The sequence below is a fragment of the Erinaceus europaeus genome, chromosome 20 (assembly GCF_950295315.1).
Source record: "Erinaceus europaeus chromosome 20, mEriEur2.1, whole genome shotgun sequence".
NCBI lineage: Eukaryota > Metazoa > Chordata > Mammalia > Eulipotyphla > Erinaceidae > Erinaceus > Erinaceus europaeus.
Window position 1 is genome coordinate 34,326,186 of NC_080181.1, and position 21,593 is coordinate 34,347,778.

The window sequence follows — 21,593 nt, forward strand, 5'->3', positions numbered from 1 at the left end:
GAAAGACTCATGTCTTCCCTTGAAAAGCAGGGTAGCATACAACCTGAAGATAGGGATGCATGGAGCAGGAGAAGTCTGAGCAACATGTGTGTTGGTTGGAATCTCAGATATTCAGTCCCATGTTTTCTTCACTCAGAGCCTTAACAAGAATGCAAATATGGCTCCTTCACCAGTTTCTATGCTTCCTTCTGCTTCCCCAACTGGGTCTGAAACATTTTTGCAGCTGGGCTACCATAGGGTCCTGGTGGCTCTGGCTGATCCCCTTGATGGCCAAAAGAGAGTGCCTAGTGTCCACCCATGGTGCAGAGTCTCCCATAGATTCCAGCCCCAGCAAAGCCAATACTCTCTTGAGAAATATCCCTGGATTTACCTGGTGGAGTTTGGTTTCTTTTCAGTTTCCCTTTGTGCCTTGTGGGAAACCTAGTTCCCATCCCCCACTTCCTCCAAGAGGAAGGGCCTGATCTTTCACTTAAGTCAATCATATATGTATAGTTTTATTATTATTTTAATTAATAATATATAAAATATTATTTATAATATCTACATGTTACATATTAAATAATAACATTTATTATTATTATTTTTAAAAAATTTATTTATTTATTTTTATTATATTTATTTTATTTATTTATTCCCTTTTGTTGCCTTTGTTGTTTTATTGTTGTAGTTATTATTGTTGTTGTTGTTGTTGCATAGGACAGAGAGAAATGGAGAGAGGAGGGGAAGACAGAGAGGAGGAGAGAAAGCTAGACACCTGCAGACCTGCTTCACCGCCTGTGAAGCGACTCCCCTGCAGGTGGGGAGTCGGGGTTCGAACCGGGATCCTTATGCCGGTCCTTGTGCTTTGCGCCACCTGTGCTTAACCCGCTGCTCTACAGCCCGACTCCCCATTTATTAATTTTAATTGTTATCAAGTTGGTTATCTCTGGGGCTGCATGATGAATCTAATGTTCCTGGTGGTCACTTTTTCCCTTTTTATTTAATTTAAATTTTTTTATAGAGGCCAAGAGCAATGGAGAAGGAAGAAGGAAGGAGGTAGAGAGAGGGAGAAACTTGCCACTTCTCCACTTGTAAAGCTCTCCCCCCACCAGTGGGGACTTGAGGCTTGAACTTGGGTCCTTACACATGGTAATGTGTAGGCACTACTGACTAATGACTGCCTAGCCCTCAGTAGTTAACAAGTATATTCCAAAGAAATGCCCTGTCTTATTATTTGTTGTGGACCTGCCATCATATAGCAGCCAACCTCAGCATTTATACATGTCCATGGACATTGGGAAAGCCCCAGGTGGAACTAATATAGTTAATGCAGGCTTATATTACCCCACAGGTGTTAACAGTTAGGTGGGAAGAGGTCAAGCCCCATCCCTACTGTGTCTTGGCCTCAGTGGTTCTCAGAGAAGCTCTGAGGTGAGAACTCATATCCGCAGAACTGGGTGATCCTGTTCTATATATCAATATTTATGGAATTAGATCCCTGCACTTAGATTCCCTGAGGTGATGTTTCCTCATCTATACAGTGGGCATGCAGAAACATTTAATTTTCCCAAGATACTGCTGTTTTATTTTTTAATCCAGTGTCAAATGGAAATAAAAACAGATTCACTGTATATTGTATTACTTTATATAAAGTGTAAGTTGTGGCAAATAAAGCTAGGGATATCTATTTTTTAATTCTAATAGGAATGAATAACAGTCATGCAAAATGCTTACAACAGAAAACATAAAACATAAAATCTGTGACTTGGAAACTGAGTTTGCAGGCTATAAGAGTGCCCTAGTTCAGCTTCAGAAGCATTCCCAATTCAGTGAGGCCATTATCACAGTTCTGTGTGAGACAGAAGGGGCCCAGGATGGCTTGAAAAAGCCCAAGAGCAACACTGATGAAGAAGAAACTTTTCAAGTTTGCACCAAGTTTGTTATGTGAACACACGAAAATTCTCCATTCATTGGCCCCAGACATGCTTAATGACAGGATGGTAGAAAGCCTTAATCGGCAGTTTTTGGAGCAAGAAAGTGAACTACTGAAGGAGCAGGATTTGAGCGTGGAGCTCTTCAATGAAATCTGTAACCTGCAGAATAAGTTCAGAGATTTCTCACCATTAAGATAGTTCAGTCCCAGGCCAGGGAGCTCTCCCTCCAACGGCAGCAGATTAAGGATAACCATGACATCTGTGTCATTTATCATCAATATATGAACAACATGATTAAAACATTTGAGGAGTTGCTGCAGGCTAGCAACATGGATTACTATGTGGCCAAGGGTTTCCAAGAGCAACTGAATCAATGCGCTGAGCTGTTCAAGAAATTGGAAAAGCTGTTTTTAAATGGGAAATCAGTTGAAGTGGAAATGAGCACCCATAATGAACTGACAGAGAGGGTTGAAGAAGAGATCCTTACTTACCAGTATATTATGCCTGAATCTCCTGGACCCTCAGTCTCTCATGCTCTGTCTGATAATGAAATATCTGAAAAGTCATCCTCACATCAGACCAGAAGCCAGACGAGACTGAGAAGGCTTCAGCTACAACAAATGCTTTTTCTCAAGACTTACTAATGGAACATATACAGGAAATTCAAAGTATGAGAAAGTGTTTAGAAGAATCTATTAAAACAAAGGAGCAGCTACAAAGACAGCTGGAATGGTAAGGGTCTGAATTTGATCAAGGTTCTACAAATAAGTTTGCTTTGGTTCAGAGCTGTATAATTCTTTGACATCAGAAATTCACTTCTGAGGAACTGGAACCAGGCCCTCAATATAAGTTTGGATAAAGGGTCCAGAGATAAGCAGAAGGAGAATGAAAAATTATGAGAGGCCCTCTCCAGGGAGACTACGAACCTTGAGCACCTTCAAGAATTTGCCTGTCAAGAGAAAGAAATCAAAGGAATATAGATTGGAAGGGAAGAAGTCAAGCTCTCACTATTTTCAGATGATATGATAGTACACATAGAAAGACCTAAAGAATCCAGCAGAAAATTACTGGAAGTTATTAGGCAATATGGCAAGGTATCAGGCTACAAAATCAATGTACAAAAATCAGTGGCATTTCTTTATGCAAACACTAAATCTGAAGAAGAAGACATCCAGAAATCACTCCTTTACTGTCTCAGCAAAATTATTCAAATACCTAGGAATAAAGTTGACTAAAGAAGCGAAAGACTTGTATGCTGAAAACTATGAGTCGCTACTCAAGGAAATAGAAACTGATACCAAGAAATGGAAAGATATCCCATGCTCATGGATTGGAAGAATAAATATCATCAAAATGAATATTCTCCCCAGAGCCATATACAAATTTAATGCAATACCCATCAAAGTTCCACCAAGCTTTCTTAAGAGAATAGAACAAACACTACAATCATTTATCTGGAACCTGAAAACACCTAGAATTGCCAAAACCATCTTGAGGAAAAGAAACAGAAATGGAGGCATCACACTCCCAGACCTTAAACTATATTATAAAGCCATCATCATCAAAACAGCATGGTACTGGAACAAAAATAGGCACACAGACCAGTGGAACAGAATTGAAAGCCCAGAAATAAATCCCCACAACTATGGACATCTAATCTTTGATAAGGGGTCCCAAAGGATTAAATGGAAAAAGGAGGCTCTCTTCAATAAATGGTGCTGGGAAAACTGGGTTGTAACATGCAGAAGAATGAAATTGAACCACTTTATCTCACCAGAAACAAAAATCAACTCCAAATGGATCAAGGACTTAGATGTCAGACCAGAAACAATCATATACTTAGAGGAAAACATTGGTAAAACAGTTTCCCACCTACACCTCAAGGACATCTGTGATGAATCAAACCCAATTGCAAGGAAGACTAAAGCAGAAACAAACCAATGGGACTACATCAAATTGAAAAGCTTCTGCACATCCAAAGAAACTATTAAACAAACAGAGAGACCCCTCACAGAATGGGAGAAGATCTTCACATGCCAGACATTAGACAAGAAACTAATCACCAAAATATATAAAGAGCTCAGAAAACTTAGCACCAATAAAGCAAATGACCCCATCCAAAAATGGGCAGAGGATATGAACAAAACATTCACTACAGAGGAGATCCAAAAGGCTAACAAACATGAAAAACTGCTCTAGGTCACTGATTGTCAGAGAAATGCAAATTAAGACAACACTAAGATACCACCTCACTCCTATAAGAATGGCATACATCAAAAAGGACAGCAGCAACAAATGCTGGAGAGGATGTGGGGACAGAGGAACCCTTTTACATTGCTGGTGGGAATGTAAATTGGTTCAGCCTCTGTGGAGAGCAGTCTGGAAAACTCTCAGAAGGCTAGACATGGACCTTCCATATGATCCAGTAATTCCTCTCCTGGGGTTATATCCCAAGGACTCCATAACACCCAACCAAAAAGAGGTGTGTACTCCTATGTTCATAGCAGCACAATTCATAATAGCTAAAACCTGGAAGCAACCCAGGTGCCCAACAACAGATGAGTGGCTGAGAAAGCTGTGGTATATATACACAATGGAATACTATGCAGCTATCAAAAACAATGAACCCACCTTCTCTGACCCATCTTGGACAGAGCTAGAAGGAATTATGTTAAATGAACTAAGACAGAAAGATAAAGATGAGTATGGGATGATCCCACTCATCAGCAGAAGTTGATTAAGAAGATCTGAAAGGGAAACTAAAAGCAGGACCTGATCAAATTGTAAGTAGGGCACCAAAGTAAAAACCCAGTGGTGAGGGGTAGACATGCAGCTTCCTGGGCCAGTGGGTGGTGGGAGTGGGTGGGAGGGATGGGTCACAGTCCTTTGGTGGTGGGAATGGTGTTTATGTACACTCCTATCAAAATGTAGACATATAAATCAGTAGTTAATTAATATGAGAGGGCGAAAATCAATTATGTCTCAAAGTTTTTCAAAACACAAACTGAATCTTTTTAATATATAGGCTGTGTATTTGATATGCGGAATCTCTCTAAAGCCTAGACCAAGTAGATTAGAAGCATCCAGTAGCACAGATATATACAAGATACTGGATACTGTACAGCAAACCCTAACAAAAGGACTTTTCAAAGTTAACCCAATTACCAAATAATGTGATGATAACATTAACTATCGATTGTCTTTTTGAACACTTAGACAGCAGGAACCTTACATCACCACTATAGAGCCCCTACTTCCCCCAATCCTGGAACCCTTGGATAGGGCCCACTTTCCTGTATGCCTCTCCCAATCCATACCAAATAATATTGCCTCCTGCCGGGATAGCCTGAGGGTACTTCTTCCCGAGCTAGTGTTCTCTGGGTTGGAGAGAACTCAACTGGAGCTGATCTAGGCTGCTGTGTGGGAGAGGGATCAGGAACTCATGCTGCACCAACTTCCGCAGGAGATACACTCTGGAACTCTCGGAGCCGGAAAGCAATTTCCAAGTGTCTTTAATCAGAAGAGCAGTTGTTTTTATACTCTCCAAGTAGGGTGGAAACAGGATGTGATATAGAGAGGGTGGAGAGAAAAGTGACTGGTGAAAATCAGAGTGTGACAAGGAGGGGGCGGAACAGGCGAGAATCCTATCACTGAACCACCAATGCCCTGGAGTGCTTTATGTAAAAGTGTTTTATGTAAATAGACCAAAGCTTTGGATCAGTAAATCCCTATATAGGCATATGGTTAAGCAGAAGCCAGGGGGAGGTGGCATACTACCCAACAGCCTCCGCCGATCACAACCTAACCAACGCAGTGATTGCCACCTCAACATGCTTCACCTCAGACTGTGTCCAGAGACTTCACATGTGGAATGACAAACCTTCAGCTTCATTACTCAGGTAAGACCTTTCCTTTTATGGTACACTCTAATTTCATCTCAGGTGGCTCACTTTCTAACAAAGTCCCATAGCCTAGATATACACCAGTTTCTGTGATAGAGAGCTTATGTTCACATGTATCTGTAAACTACTGAAAAATATATACCTGAAAGCAGAAGTACACTAGAGTTTGCAGTGAGCACCTCCCTAACACTTCCTCTCCACTATTCCAAGCTTTGGGCCCATGATTGCTCAACAACATGTTTGGCTTCCTATGTTAACTCTCTTTTCAATCACCAGGTTCCAGATGCCACCAGGATGCTGGCCAGGCTTCCCTGGATTGAAGACCCCACCAATGTGTCCTGGAGCTCAGCTTCCCCAGAGACACACCCTACTAGGGAAAGAGAGAGGCAGACTGGGAGTATGGACTGACCAGTCAACGCCCATGTTCAGCTGGGAAGCAATTACAGAAGCCAGACCTTCTACTTTCTGCAAACCTCAATGACCCTGGGTCCATGCTCCCAGAGGGATAGAGAATGGGAAAGTTATCAGGGGAGTGGGGGGTTATGGAGATTGGGTGGTGGGAATTATGTGGAGTTGTACTCCTCCTACTTTATGGTTTTGTTAATTAATCCTTTCTTAAATAAAAAAAAGAATTTGCCTGTATGAAGGGAAAAAATGAAAGGCTGCTGCAGAACCAAGTGGTTGAGAAGGAGAAACATAACAAGCAGCTGCTCCAGGAGCTCTGCCACAGCCACATTAAGCTGAGAAGGGTGAAGGAGCAGGTGAAGATGAGGCAGCAGCTGCTGTCAAAGAATGACAAGCTACTCCAGTCCCTCCGAATGGAGCTGAAGGTGTATGAGAACCTGGACGAGGAACACAGGACACTAACAGAGGCCAGAATAGGCAGCTATAGAAGACTGGAGGGGGCAGCACACTTTTGGTGACCTGCATGACCTCCCGACAGAGATCCAGGCTCTGTGCACACAACTGAAAAAAAAATCATAACCAAGGGCTCACTGCACAGCAAGCTGGAGAAGTAGTTGATATGAACAGAGAAGTCTCCAGAAGCAGCACTCACTTCTGCTCTCCAAACACTGTCCATTCTTGAGCGGCCCTTTCAGCTAAACAGAAATGATGGTGACAATGCTCCCATGCTGACTGATAATTCATATGATCTGTTTGATTCCACCCTGGCAGTATCACCAAGATCAGTTGCAAGAACACCTCCACTCTTCGAAAGTAACACAGAGACTCTCCTGCAACAGTGGCAACTTGGCTGTGCATGTCCCACTTGGTTCCTAGCCACTGGGGGGGTGAGCAGCAAATGTGGCCACCACATCTTGGGCCTGACTGAGAACTGTGATGCCTTGTGCAAGCAGATTGGCCAGAGCCAGAGGCTACTGAATGAGATGGACTGTCAGGTTCTAGAGGCTCCCAGACCCATGAGTCAAGAGCTGTGAACAAAGGGTCCAAATTCAGCCCCCTTGAGCAGGTTTATTGCCAGTGTAAGTGCAATAAAACTCATTCTGGAAGAGGTTGCAAGGTTATTGACACTTCTCTGGAGAGTTTCACTCCCCATGTATGGTCAGTGCGTGAATCACAAACAGGAGAATTAAAGCAGAAAACACCAAACTACATAAGGAGCTGTTTGTAAAAGAAAAGAAGTTGTGGCCAAGATGGCGAATTTGGAGCTGCAGCTGCCATGAGCTCCAGAGGCAGCAGCTTGCAACCCGGGATCCACTGCATAGGATAGGATACTGGGATGTCTGTAGGAGGGTAAACACAGGCTGGTCAGAGTGACACCAAAATACAGTCTCATAACTCTCTCTTGGGCTGACAAATGGAGGTCAGGGGGACAAAGAAAAATCCTTTGATTATTTCTGAGCTCACCCTCCCACCCCAGTACAAGCCCCCAGGTGCACAGTAGCTGCTACTAGCAGGCTCCCTGATGAGTTATTTTCTTTACCAAGATTCCTGGCTCACTAGGGGTGTCATTCCAACCCTCTTCCTTGAACTTCTTTTTTTAAGTGGCTGGAGCTCTATTTGAGTGAAAAATACCTGACCAATCAGAGCCTCATACTTTCCTGGGAAAGACTACTTGGAGGTTTGTTTTTTGGATACTTCTTACAATGGTCTGTTTTTGCTCAGGCTGCCTGTAGCCAATCGAGCTGTCCAAGCTGCAGGCTGACTGTTAGGGGTTTTCTACTCTATTTTATTTTATTACTACTATTTTTATATACACCTGTCCCATTTTCCATCCACCTTCTTCAGGTTGACCAAATTTAACCATAGCTTTTTTTTCCATTGCTATGTGACTGGGTGTCCTATCCATTGTGAGAGGAACTTGTCTCTCTCTACCTCTTCTTTCCATGCTCCCTTTCCCCTCATCCTAGCTAATTAAACAAACAACAAAAAAAAACCTCTTTCCTTTCACTGCTCTTCCTTATTTCTTCTCTCTTTCTTTCTTCCTTCCTTTTCAAAAAAATTCTTTTCTTCCTTCCTCCTACTTTTGTTTTATGAATTCACTGATACTTGCTTGTGAAATATTTAGGGGAAGATATCTGACTTGGAGTGGACTCTATGTGTGTATTTCTTCACTACTTCCCTTTATCCCCTTTCTAACCCTAGAATTTATAGTGGACAGTAGATTTGCATAATTGTCTATTTTTGCTTTCCCTTTTTTCCTATCTCTTTCATTTTCTTTTGTTTGGATAATATTTTTTCTTGGACTGGAGGTGTTGTTTGGCTAAATGGTATTGATTGAACTGCATCAATACTTGCTTCAGTTACTATTGTAATTTATGAGGTTGGTGACTGCACTTGTCATAACGGTCTTTAGTATAGCGAGGCTTGTACTTAAAACACAACAACTGAAGAATGACAGAACAGAAAATTAAAACCAAATCAATAAAAATGGTTAAATCAAGAGCAAATAAAACTTCTACTACAATGAATTAGGACAGGAGCACAGAAGAAACTCCAAATCAGTCAGAAGTAACCATAGATAAGAAACGTATGCAAGCAATAGTAAATCACAGAAATGAAGACAACTATAGAGGAAAGGGCGATTAGAATTAAGGAAACAACAGAGGAGAACCTCAAAGAAAATACAAGCTACCTCGGGGTAATTAGAGAAATGAAAGCTGAAATAGCTTAGCTAAAAGGCCAACTAGCAGAACAAGCTAATACTATAACTGAACTGAAGAAAGAAGCTGAGGGAAGGGAAAGCAGACTAACAGAATCAGAAAACAGAATTATCCAGACAGAGGGTGAGCTAGAGAAAACAAAGAAAGAGGTAAAAGAGCCAAAAAGAGATTGAGAGACACTGAAAACAACAACAGAGACATATGGGTTGATCTCAAAAGAAGTAGCATTCATATAATTGGCCTAACATAGGAAGAAAAGAGGAAGGGGAAGTAAATATTCTAGAGGATATAATGGAAGAAAACTTCCCAGACTGAAACAACAGAAAGGACATTAAGATTCAAGAGGCCCAGAGAGTCCCAAACAGAATCAACCCAGACCTGAAGACACCAAGACACATCATAGTTACAATGAAAAATAGCAAGGATAAAGAAATGATCCTAAAGGTTGCAAGAGAAAAACAAAAGTCACATAAAGGGAAAAACCTATAAGACTATCAGCAGACTTCTCCACTCAAACTCTAAAAGCCAGAAGAGAATGGCAAGATATCTGTTGAGCCCTGAATGAAAAGGGGTTTCAACCAAGGATAATATATCCTGCTAGACCTTTATTCAAACTAGATGGAGGGACCAAAACCTTCTCAGACAGACAACAGTTAAAGGAGGAAACCATCACCAAGCCTGTCATGAAAGAGGTGCTAAACGACATCTTATAAACAAGAACATCACTATAATACTTGAAATATATCAGAACAAATAAAGAATTGTTGAATAATGACACTACAAGACATTCAATCCATAATATTAATAAATGTCAATGGCTTAAACTCTCCCATTAAAAGGCACAGAGTGGGAGGATGGATCAGAAAACACAACCCAGCCATATGCTGCTTGCAAGAATCCCATCTGACACAAAAAGATAAACACAGACTTAAAGTGAAAGGATGGAAAACTATCATATAGGATAGTGGACCAAAAAAAGGACAGGAACAACCATTCTCATCTCTGACACAATAGATTTCAAATTAAATAAAGTAATAAAAGATAGGCAAGGGCATTACATAATGATTAGAGGATCAATCAACCAAGAAGATTTAACAATTATTAACATCTATGCACCCAATAAGGGATCATCTAAATATATTAAACACCAACTGAAAGAACTACAAAAATACATCAATAGTAATACAATAGTAGTGGGAGACTTCAACATTCCACTTTCACAATTAGACAGATCAACAAAACAGAGAATCAACAAAAATACAGAGAGTTAAATGAAGAGATGGACAGACTAGACCTCCTGGACATTTTCAGAGTCCTTTACCTCAAAAAACTGGAATACACATTCTTTTCAAATCCACACAGTACATCCTCAAGGATACACCACATTAGGCCACAAAGACAGTATCTCCAAATTCAAGAGCATTGAAATCATCCCATGTATCTTCTCAGAACACAGTAGAGTAAGGCTAACATTCAACAACAAACAGAAAAGTACTAAACGTCACAGAATTTGGATACTCAACAACATACTGCTTAAGAACCACTGGGTCAGAGAGGCACTCAAGCAAGAAATTCAAATGTTCGTGGAAATAAATGAAAACGAAGACACAAGCTATCAAAATATTTGGGACACAGTTAAAGCAGTATTGAGAGGGAAACTTATAGCTATACAATCCCATACTAGAGAACAAGAAAAAGCTCAAATAAACAACCTTACTTGACCTTACTGCACGCACTAAGAACTTAGAGGAAGAAAAAAAAAGGGACCCTAAAGCAAACAGAAGGATAGAAATCACTAAAATTACAGCAGAAATAAACAACATGAAACATTGAAATAAGTGAAATAATTGAAATTAACATTGAAAATAAGAGAACCATACAAAAGATCCATGAAGCCAAATACTGGTTCTTTGAAAAATTTAAGAAGATTGACAAACTCCTAGCCAGACTCACTAAACAAAAAGGGAGAAGATTCAAATTAATAATTGTAAATGATAGAGGAGAAATCACAACTGACACCACAGAAATCTAGAAAATGATGCGAGACTTCTATGAAGAACTTTATGCCACCAAGTTAGAGAATCTGGAAGAAATGGAACAACTCCTAGAAACATATACCCTTCCGAAACTGAACCAAGAACTACAAAACCTAAATGCACCAATAACAGACAAAGAAATTGAAATAGTTATTAAGAATCATCCCAACAAAAAAAGTCCAAGACCAGATGGCTTCAGAAACGAATTCTACAAAAATTTCAGGAAACAACTAATATCTTTACTTCCAAAGCTCTTCCACAAGACTGAAGAAACAGGAATACTCCCTTCCACCTTCTATGAAGCCAACAACACCCTAATACCAAAAGCATATAGGGACACAACAAAAAAGTAAAACTACAGACCAATATCTCTGATGAACATAGATGCCAAAATATTAAACAAGATCTTGGCCAACAGGATACAGCAGTATATCAAAAAGATTGTTCATTATTACCAAGTAGGATTTATCCCAGGAATGCAAGGCTGGGTCAACATACATAGGTCAATCATTGTCATTCACCACATCAATAAAAGCAAAGCCAAAAACCACATGATTATCTCAATAGATGCAGAGAAAGCCTTTGACAAAATCCAACAACCATTCATGCTCAAAACACTACAAAAAATGGGAATAGATGGGAAATTCCTCAACATAGTGGAGTACATATATAGCAAACCTACAGCCAACATCATACTCAATGGACAATAGCTGAAAGCATTCCCCCTAAGATCGGGGACCAGACAGGGCTGTCCATTATCACCACTACTTTTCAATATATTATTGGAATTTCTTGCCATAACAATCAGACAAGAGAAAGAAATCAAAGGAATACAGATTGGAAGGGAAGAAGTCAAGCTCTCACTATTTGCAGATGATATGATAGTATACATAGAAAGACCTAAAGAATCCAGCAGAAAACTACTGGAAGTTATTAGGCAATATAGCAAGGTATCAGGCTACAAAATCAATGTAGAAAAATCAGTGGCATTTCTTTATGCAAACACTAACTCTCAAGAAGACATCCAGAAATCACTCCAATTCACTGTTGCAGCAAAATCAATAAAAGACCTCGAAATAAACCTGACCAAAGAAGTAAAAGATTTGTATACTGAAAACTATAAGTCACTATTCAAGGACATAAAAAATGATACCAAAAAAAATGGAAAGACATCTCATGCTCATGGATTGGAAGAATAAATATCATCAAAATGAATATTCTCCCCAGAGCCATATACAAATTTAATGTAATACCTATCAAAATTACACCAACCTTCTTTAAGAGAATAGAACATAAACTGTAATCATTTCTCTGGAACCAGAAAACACACAGAATTTCCAAAAAATCTTGAGAAAAAGAAACAGAAATGAAGTCATCACACTTACAGATCTCAAACTATATTAGAAGGCCATCATCATCAAAATGGCCTGGGACTGGAACACAAATAGGCACACAGACATGTGGAACAGAATCAAAAACCCAGAACTAACCCCCCACATCTATGGACATCTAATCTTTGATAAGGAGGCCCAATGAATTACATGGAGGAAGGAGTCTCTCTTCTATAAATGTGCTGGGAAAACTGGGTTGAAACATGCAGAAGAATGAAACTGAACCACCTTATCTCAGCAGAAAGAAAAATCAACTCCAAATTGATCAAAGACCTGGATGTTAACCAGAAACTATCAAATACTTAGAGGAAAATATTGGTGGAACACTTTCTCACCTAAACCTCAAGGACATCTTTGATGATACAAACCCAATTTCAAGGAAGACTAAAGCAGAAACAAATCAATGAGACTACATCAAATTGAAATGCTTCTGCACAGCCAAAGAAACCATCACACAAACAAAGAGACCCCTCACAGAATGGGAGAAGATCTTCACATGCCATACATCAGACTAGAGACTAATCACCAAAATATACAAAGAATGAAGCAAATTTAGCAACAAAAAAAGCAAATGACCCCATTCAAAATTGGGCAGAGTTTAAAAACAGAACATTCACTACAGAAGAGATCCAAAAGGTTAACAAACACATGAAAAATTGATCCATTTCGCTGATTGTCAGAGAAATGCAAAGACAACATTGAGATACCACCTCATGCCTGTGAGAATGGCATACATCAAAAAGGACAGAAGCAACAAATGCTGGAAAGGCTCTGGGGACAGAGGAACCCTTCTGCACTGCTGCTGCGAATGTAAATTGGTCCAGCCTTTTTGGAAAGCAGTCTGGAGAACTCTCACAAGCTAGACATGGACCTTCCATATGACCCAATAATTCCTCTCCTAGGGATTTACCCCAAGGACTCCATAACACCCAGCCAAAAAGAGGTGTGTACTTCTATGTTCATAGCAGCACAATTCGTAATAGCTAAAACCTGGCAGTAACCCAGGTGTCCAACAACAGATGAGTGGCTGATAAGTCTGTGGTATATATGCACAATGGAATACTATGCAGCTATTAAGAATAATGAACCCACCTTCTCTGACCCATCTTGGAGGGAGCTAAAAGGAATTATGTTAAGTGAGCTAAGTCAGAAAGATAAAGATGATTATGGGATAATCCCACTTATCAACAGAAGTTGAGAAAGAAGAACAGAAAGGGAAACTAAAAGCAGGATTTGACCAAAAAGAGTAGGGCACCAAAGTAAAAAACCAGGGGTGAGGGTGATGGTGGACATTTGGCTTCCTAGGGTGGCAGGGGTTTGGGGCTGTGTGAGTGGAATGGGACACGGTCTTTTGGTAATGGGAGTGGTGTTTTTGTACACTCCTATTAATTTTTAGTTATATAAATCACTATTTAATTAACATGAGAGGGGAAAATTGATTGTATGTCTCAAACTTTTTAAAGCACAGAGTCTTTTTAATACATAGGCTGAGTCTTTGCTATGTTGACTCTCTCAAAAGCCTAGACCAGGGAGAACAGAAGCAATCGGTGACACAGCTATATACAAATAATGTCAAAGAACATAATTCATGGTGATGTTGAGTATTATACAACAAATCCTAACAAAGGGATTTTTCAAAGTTAACCCAATTACCAAATAATGTGATTATAACAATAACTATTGTCTTCTTAAACCCTAAGATAGCAGGAACTTCACATTTCCGCTATAGAGCCTATATTTCCCCCAGTCCTGGAACCTTAGGGTGGGGTGCACTTTCTTGTATGCTTCTCTCAATTCATACCAGATATTGCATCCACTGGTCCCAACCTAATCAATGCAAGGAGTGCACCTCAGCATGCTTCAATTCAGACAGTGTCCAGAGCTTCAGGTGTGGAATGACAACCCTTCAGCTTCATTACTTGGGTGAGAGCTTTCCTTTCATAGTATTCTTTAATTCCATTCCAGGCAGTTCAGTTCCTAACAAAGTCCCAAAACCTAGATATAGACCAGGTCCCGTGAAATAGAACATATATTCACATGTATCCATAAACTAGGGCAAAATGTATACCTGAAAGCAAAAGTACACAATAGTCTGCAGTGAGTCAGTATAAAGTTCCTAATGAAATATTATCTAATTAGACTTAGATACCCTCCTCATCTACTTCATATAACAGTTCTCTCACTCACTCCAAAGATAACCTTAGCAAAGCAAGGACTGAAAAAGCTAAAAAAGGACAAGAGACTGGCTTACTTTAATGATGACTCTTTAGTCAGTCCCAGGCCACCCCATTAGCTGGGGCCCTATTTGGGGAGTCCTGAGATTCCCAAACAGACATGATGGGCCTAGACCTCAAATAAATGCCTCTCTCCATTGTTATTGGTCATCTCTATCAAGAACAACACAATAGACCCCTTTGTGGGCCCCACATAGGACCTTGCCCTCAACTTAGATCAACAACAGTAGAGAATGTTCCATACTCTGAAAGGAGGATGGACAACATACTCTATTTTACACCTGAGTAAGATGGGTCAATATTGGGGTAGCTTGGAATGTTCCTACTCATGACCACAGACTGTGAGCTCAGGTCTACAGGCATGCAGAGGTCACATAAGCTCCTAAGATGAATATGGGTCCCCGACCAAATCAAATCGATGGGGTTTACAGTCAACAATACTTATACCCCTTCCCCATATTAGGGAGGTACTCTCTTCCCTAATCCAGCTTTCTGTCCCTTTTCCAGCCATGACATCACCTCCCCATACAATAACTTGGATCTACCTGCATATCAGATTCCAGGCTCAGAGAAAAAAAAAACTAGTATAGCTATAGGCCCTTTGAAATATACACCTGTAGCTATACTAGTATATATACTAAAATATGCCTACTAGCTATCTACAATCCTTCATTTGCACTATTCCAGCCTTTAGATCCATGATTGTTCAACAATTTGTTTGGCTTTGTATGTTAACTCTTTTTTCAGCCCCCAAGTTCCAGATGCTTGCTAGCATGATGCCGACCAGGCTTCCCTGTTCATATGACCCCACCAATGTATCCTGGAGCTCCACTTCCATAGAACCCTACCCTACTAGGGAAAGAGAGGCAGGCTGGGTGTATGGATTGACCAGTCAATGCCCATGTTCAGCAGGGAAGCAATTATAGAAGCCAGACCTTGCACCTTCTGCATCCCACAATGACCTTGGCTTCATACTCCCAGAGGGATAAAGAATAGGAAAGCTATCAGGGGAGGGGATGGGATACGGAGATCTGGTGGTGGGAATTGTATGGAGTTGCACCCCTTTTATCCTATCATTTTGTTAATGTCTCCTTTTTAAAATAAAAAGTGAAAATAAAAAGAAAAGAAGTTGCAAAACACTGAGAAGCTTTTGCAGCTGAGCAAGCACCAGGAAAAAGTCATCTTTGATCAGTTGGTTGTAACCCAAAAAATTCTTTGGAAATCCAGAGGAAACCTGGAGCTTAGGTGTGGCGTTGCCCATTTAGTAACATCCAGTCCCAGCAGACCAGTCTTCTGAGGAATACTTTCAGCCAATAAAGCATGTGGTTCCCTGCTGAGCATGTCTCTTTGTTCCAAGGGTGGTTCCTGTTTGTTGAGGAAAAAAAGGCATCTTGGCCAAAGGAAATCTCTTTTTCTCAATAGTGTTTTTTTTTCCTAAAATCAGTTTAAGGGTTGTTAAGTAAAGCTCAGTGTTCTATGTCAAGGTACGGAAGGCTGTAAGATTTGTGGGCACTGGGTATTTGGACATCTTGCCTCTGAGCAGGTGCCTGTAGCTGAGCAGGAGTGCTGAGAAAAAAGAAAAAGAAGTTGCAAAACACTGAGAAGATTTTGCAGCTGAGCAAGCACCAGGAAAAAGTCATCTTTGATCAGTTGGTTATAACCCACAAAATTCTTTGGAAAGCCAGAGGAAACCTGGAGCTTAGGCGTGGGGTTGCCCATGCAGTAACATCCAGTCCCAGCAGACCAGTCTTCTGAGGAAAACTTCATGCCCATCCATATTTCCTAAGTGCCTAGCCAGCCCCACAGTTTGAGGACTCTCAATAAATGATTCATATATATAAAAAAGTACTCCGTGTGTGTGTGTGTGTGTGTGTGTGTGTATGTTGTGTGTGTGTCTGATGTTACTTTTACTATCACCCACATTTATTTTTGTGTGAGAGTCTGTTAATACTGTGTTCAAGGCAACCTGCGTTCATTTTATTCTTGGATTCAGATGTGGGTAAGTGCTTATAAGTGTCAGATGGGAGGGAAACAGTACAGTGTGTGGTGCATGTGGCTCCAGCAGTGTAGACACTCCCGCAGTGTTGAGTTTTCAGTGATGTTGCTGATGTTGGCGGTATAACAAATGAGTGTGGTTGATTCTCAGGGGTGTGTGGCTCTCAGCACTTGGCAGGGGGGAGATGTGGGCAAAATGGATTTGGTGAGTTCTTCCTGCCTCAGACAATGAGGCTTTTCTGCCTGGGAAAGCAGACAGAAAACTAGGCAGTAAACATGTGGCCTGGGGGTCATGCCTAATATGGTGCATGTCAGTAGTTGGCCTCCTGGTAAGACTTCACCTTTGTTCTTCCCTCAGCCCCTAGAGAACTAGGAGAAGCTGGGGAACTATGGGGCCTTTGCAGAACTGTGGGGGGCCTTGAGATGTAGGGATACTGCTCTAGAGAGCAGTTGCTGTTGACCTAGAGAGCAGCTGCCCAGATGAAGAGCTGCTGAGAAGGCCCTCAGTTGAGGTCTGAGGAAGCCCCTGGGAGAACTGCAAATACGGAAGAGGGAAGGGCTTGCCCCTGACAACTGATCCTAGAACCTAGCATAGCCCAGCAGAACCTAGATAAACTGTACTTCTTCTTCTTCTAGCGTTTGTCCTTCTTCCGTAGCCAGTCAACAGCGTCAGGTTGAAAGCTGTCAGGAGCTGCTTGTTGCTGGCTTTGAAAGTGACTGGGATCCATGTGGATTCAGTCGGCTAGGAAGGATCATCAGTTTCCCCAGTGAATGGGTACTCACGGGATGCACCACGAAAAGGTCAATCCAATGCATCCCATAAACTGTACTGAAGGGACTGAGCAGAGGGGAGCTAAGCTCAGAATAAAGGTTTGTTTGCCTGTCTCTGCTGTCAGTGCCTCCCTGTTCCCTCCTTCCAGCACCCACCCTTGGCATTTCCTCTGCTGTCCCTGCTTGGAATGATGGACAGTGTCTAGTAGCTGTTATCCTCTCCAAAAGTGACTCAGGATGCTTTGTGGCTGGATTCCCCCTTACTGGGCTCCCTGACCCCACTCTACTGAGACTGGCCCTTACCTGCTCCATTATGAGCAGCATGCCTAAGGCCGAACTGGCTACTTCTTGGTTTCCTGAGATTTTCTATAGTCCTAGCACTAAAGTGCCCTGGTGGCTTAGCTTCATGGCATCCCCCACTGCGTAACATTTACCCACTTTTATAACTGTGTTTCTCACCTTCCCACCCTCTTCTAGGCTACATTCAGACATGGGGTATGTGTTTTATCAATGATGTTCTATGACAGGCACTTTCAGTTAGCATGGGTGAGGAACATTTAAGAGTCTTTAAAGTTTTCCTTTGCTGGAGCCCTGTGTGGGTCTTTGTCTGTCCTGACAGCATGGTGGCTCACACAGGGGCTGGCTTGTTCTTTTGTGTTCAACAGCAAAATATCCAGCCCCTCTGAGCCCATGCAAGCTGGGTTCAATGCAATTCTGCCCCCTGCTCACCTCCTCACTGCTGGGGGCTGCATTTGTGGCTCCTTCCCCAGCTTGTCCTGGCCTGGAGAAGTCAAGAGAAGCCTGCCTGGCACATGGGGCTCTACTCCCTGGCTCCCTGCTCTGTGAGGCAGGAGGCAGCCACACTTGAATAACTCTCAGTTGGCGATGCCTCACTGTGACTTTATGAATAAATTGGGTGCCTGGCGGAAAGATCACTGTATCTCTGATGCAAATCCTCACCAGACAATAAATATAGATTTCTTTGTCGTAATCACAGCAGCATCTTGATTTGCCTGCGGTGATTAAAGTGTAACCAAACTGCCATTTAATTTCATCCTAGGCCATTTTCAGATCGCCTTGTGTAAAGACATCTTGATACAGAAATCTTCCCTGCAGCCTGGTCCTGTTATGAGAGGCTCTGCTGCTCACTATGCTTCTGCGGCTGAGGAGCCAGCTCAATTCTGGCTGCACAGCCTATACATGGACCAACAGTGCTTGCTTGGACGTCTCTGCAGGGCCCATTCTCGTTTCTACTGATGAAGATGCTCCCACTGCAGTTATGAGAGGTTAGGCCCCTGGTCAGGTCCACTTCTTGGAAGAGTCATTTCAAGAAGTTTCCACTCTGCTACCTTCACACTCCCTTTTCCCTTTTGAGAAACAAAGTCCATTTGCACTGACAGCCTCTCCTTTGTTGACAGCTCCTCAGAGAGGTCTTATCCTTACCAGAGGGAGAGGGCAGGGGAGGCTTTTATTTGCAGTGGAATTTGGGGTTTAAGCTGGAAGATGAACAAAGAAAGGGCTAGGTAGTGATGTACCTGGTTGAGAATGAATGTTACAATGCACAAGGCTCTGAGTTCAAATCCTCAGTCCTCACTGGCAGGGGGAAAGCTTAACAAGTGAAGCAGTGCTGCAGATGTCTCTCTGTCGCTATCCTTCTTCTCTCTCAATTTATGTCTGTCTCTGTCAAATAAATAAGACAAATAAATTAGAGAGAGAGAGAAAGAGAGAGAGAGAGAGAGAGATAGAGAGAGAGAAAGGAAAAGGATGATGGAAGAAGAAGATAAAGTCAAGACTAGACTGAGCCAAGGATCTATTCCTATCACATGTTCATGGCCTCTTTTGAATCCACAGCTGCTTCCAAGAAGCATGGTAGGTAAATCTGCCTTCCCTGCCAGCTCTGCCTAAAGGCACATTTGTACCTGTGCCTCTGGTGGACCTGGTGAGGGGTCCAGTGCCCATATGTCACAGTGGATAAAGCATTGGCTTCTCAAGCATGAAGTGACAAGTTAGATCCCTGGAAATGCATGTACCAGAGTTTGTACTCTGCTTCTCTCTCTTTCTCTTACTTATAAATAAATACATCTTACTTCCTTTTTAACAAAAGAATATGGTTGCTTTAGATTATATAAGTACCCTATAAATATGGGATGCCATTAATTTTTTTTAAATTTTTTATTTAAGAAAGGATTAATGAACTAAAACATAAGGTAGGAGGGGTACAACTCCACACAATTCCCACCACCCAATCCCCATAACCCACCCCCTCCCATGATAGCTTTCCCATTCTCTAGCCCTCTGGGAGCATGGACCCAGGGTCGTTGAGGGTTGCAGAAGGTAGAAGGTCTGGCTTCTGTAATTGCTTCCCCGCTGAACATGGGCGTTGACTGGTAGGTCCATACTCCCAGTCTGCCTCTCTCTTTCCCTAGTAAGGTGTGTCTCTGGGGAAGCTGAGCTCCAGGACACATTGGTGGGGTCTTCAATCCAGGGAAGCATGGCCAGCATCCTGGTGGCATCTGGAACCTGGTGATTGAAAAGAGAGTTAACATACGAAGCCAAACAATTTGTTGAGCAATCATGGATCCCAAGCTTGGAATAGTGGAGAGGAAGTGTTAGGGAGGTACTCACTGCAAACTCTAGTGTACTTCTGCTTTCAGGTATATATTTTGCAGTAGTTTATGGATACGTGTGCACATAAGTCTCTCTCACAGAAACTGGTGTATTTCTAGGTTATGGGACTTTGTTAGAAAGTGAACTACCTGAGATGAAATTAGAGTGTACTATAAAAGGAAAGGTCTCACCTGAGTAATGAAGCTGAAGGGTTGTCATTCCACATGTGAAGTCTCTGGATACAGTCTGAGGTGAAGAATGTTGAGGTGGCAATCGTTGCATTAGCTAGGTTGTGATCGGCGGATGCAATATTATTTGGTTTGGATTGGGAGATGCATACAGGAAAGTGGGCCCTATCCAAGGGTTCCAGGACTGGGGGAAGTAGGGGCTCTATAGTGGAGATGTGAGGTTCCTGCTGTTTTAGGGTTCAAAAAGACAATTGATAGTTAATGTTATTATCACATTATTTGTTAATTGGGTTAATTTTGAAAAGTCCTTTTGTTAGGGTTTGCTGTACAGTATCCAGTATCTTGTATATAGCTGTGCTATTGGATGCTTCTAATCTACTTGGTCTAGGCTTTTGAGAGAGTCCGCATAACAAATACATAGCCTATATATTAAAAAGATTCAGTTTGTCTTTTGAGAAACTTTGAGACATACAATTGATTTTCGCACTCTCATATTAATTAACTACTGATTTATATGTCTACATTTTGATAGGAGTGTACATAAACACCATTCCCACCACCAAAGGACTATGACCCATCCCTCCCGCCCACTCCCACCCCCCACTGGCCCAGGAAGCTGCATGTCTACCCCTCACCACTGGGTTTTTACTTTGGTGCCCTACTTACAATTTGATCAGGTCCTGCTTTTAGTTTCCCTTTCAGATCTTCTTAATCAACTTCTGCTGATGAGTGGGATCATCCCATACTCATCTTTATCTTTCTGTCTTAGTTCATTTAACATAATTCCTTCTAGCTCTGTCCAAGATGGGTCAGAGAAGGTGGGTTCATTGTTTTTGATAGCTGCATAGTATTCCATTGTGTATATATACCACAGCTTTCTCAGCCACTCATCTGTTGTTGGGCACCTGGGTTGCTTCCAGGTTTTAGCTATTATGAATTGTGCTGCTATGAACATAGGAGTACACACCTCTTTTTGGTTGGGTGTTATGGAGTCCTTGGGATATAACCCCAGGAGAGGAATTTCTAGATCATATGGAAGGTCCATGTCTAGCCTTCTGAGAGTTTTCCAGACTGCTCTCCACAGAGGCTGTACCAATTTACATTCCCACCAGCAATGTAAAAGGGTTCCTCTGTCCCCACATCCTCTCCAGCATTTGTTGCTGCTGTCCTTTTTGATGTATGCCATTCTTATAGGAGTGAGGTGGTATCTTAGTGTTGTCTTAATTTGCATTTCTCTGACAATCAGTGACCTAGAGCAGTTTTTCATATGTTTGTTAGCCTTTTGGATCTCCTCTGTAGTGAATGTTTTGTTCATATCCTCTGCCCATTTTTGGATGGGGTCATTTGCTTTATTGGTGCTAAGTTTTCTGAGCTCTTTATATATTTTGGTGATTAGTTTCTTGTCTAATGTCTGGCATGTGAAGATCTTCT

The 21,593-nt window shown here is 41.6% G+C and overlaps 1 pseudogene; it reads left to right on the top strand.

The window, feature by feature from the left end:
* Window positions 1–1,705: 1,705 nt before the first annotated feature.
* LOC103121224 (CDK5 regulatory subunit-associated protein 2-like) lies at window positions 1,706–16,357 on the top strand (annotated as a pseudogene).
* The last annotated feature ends 5,236 nt before the right edge of the window (window positions 16,358–21,593 follow it).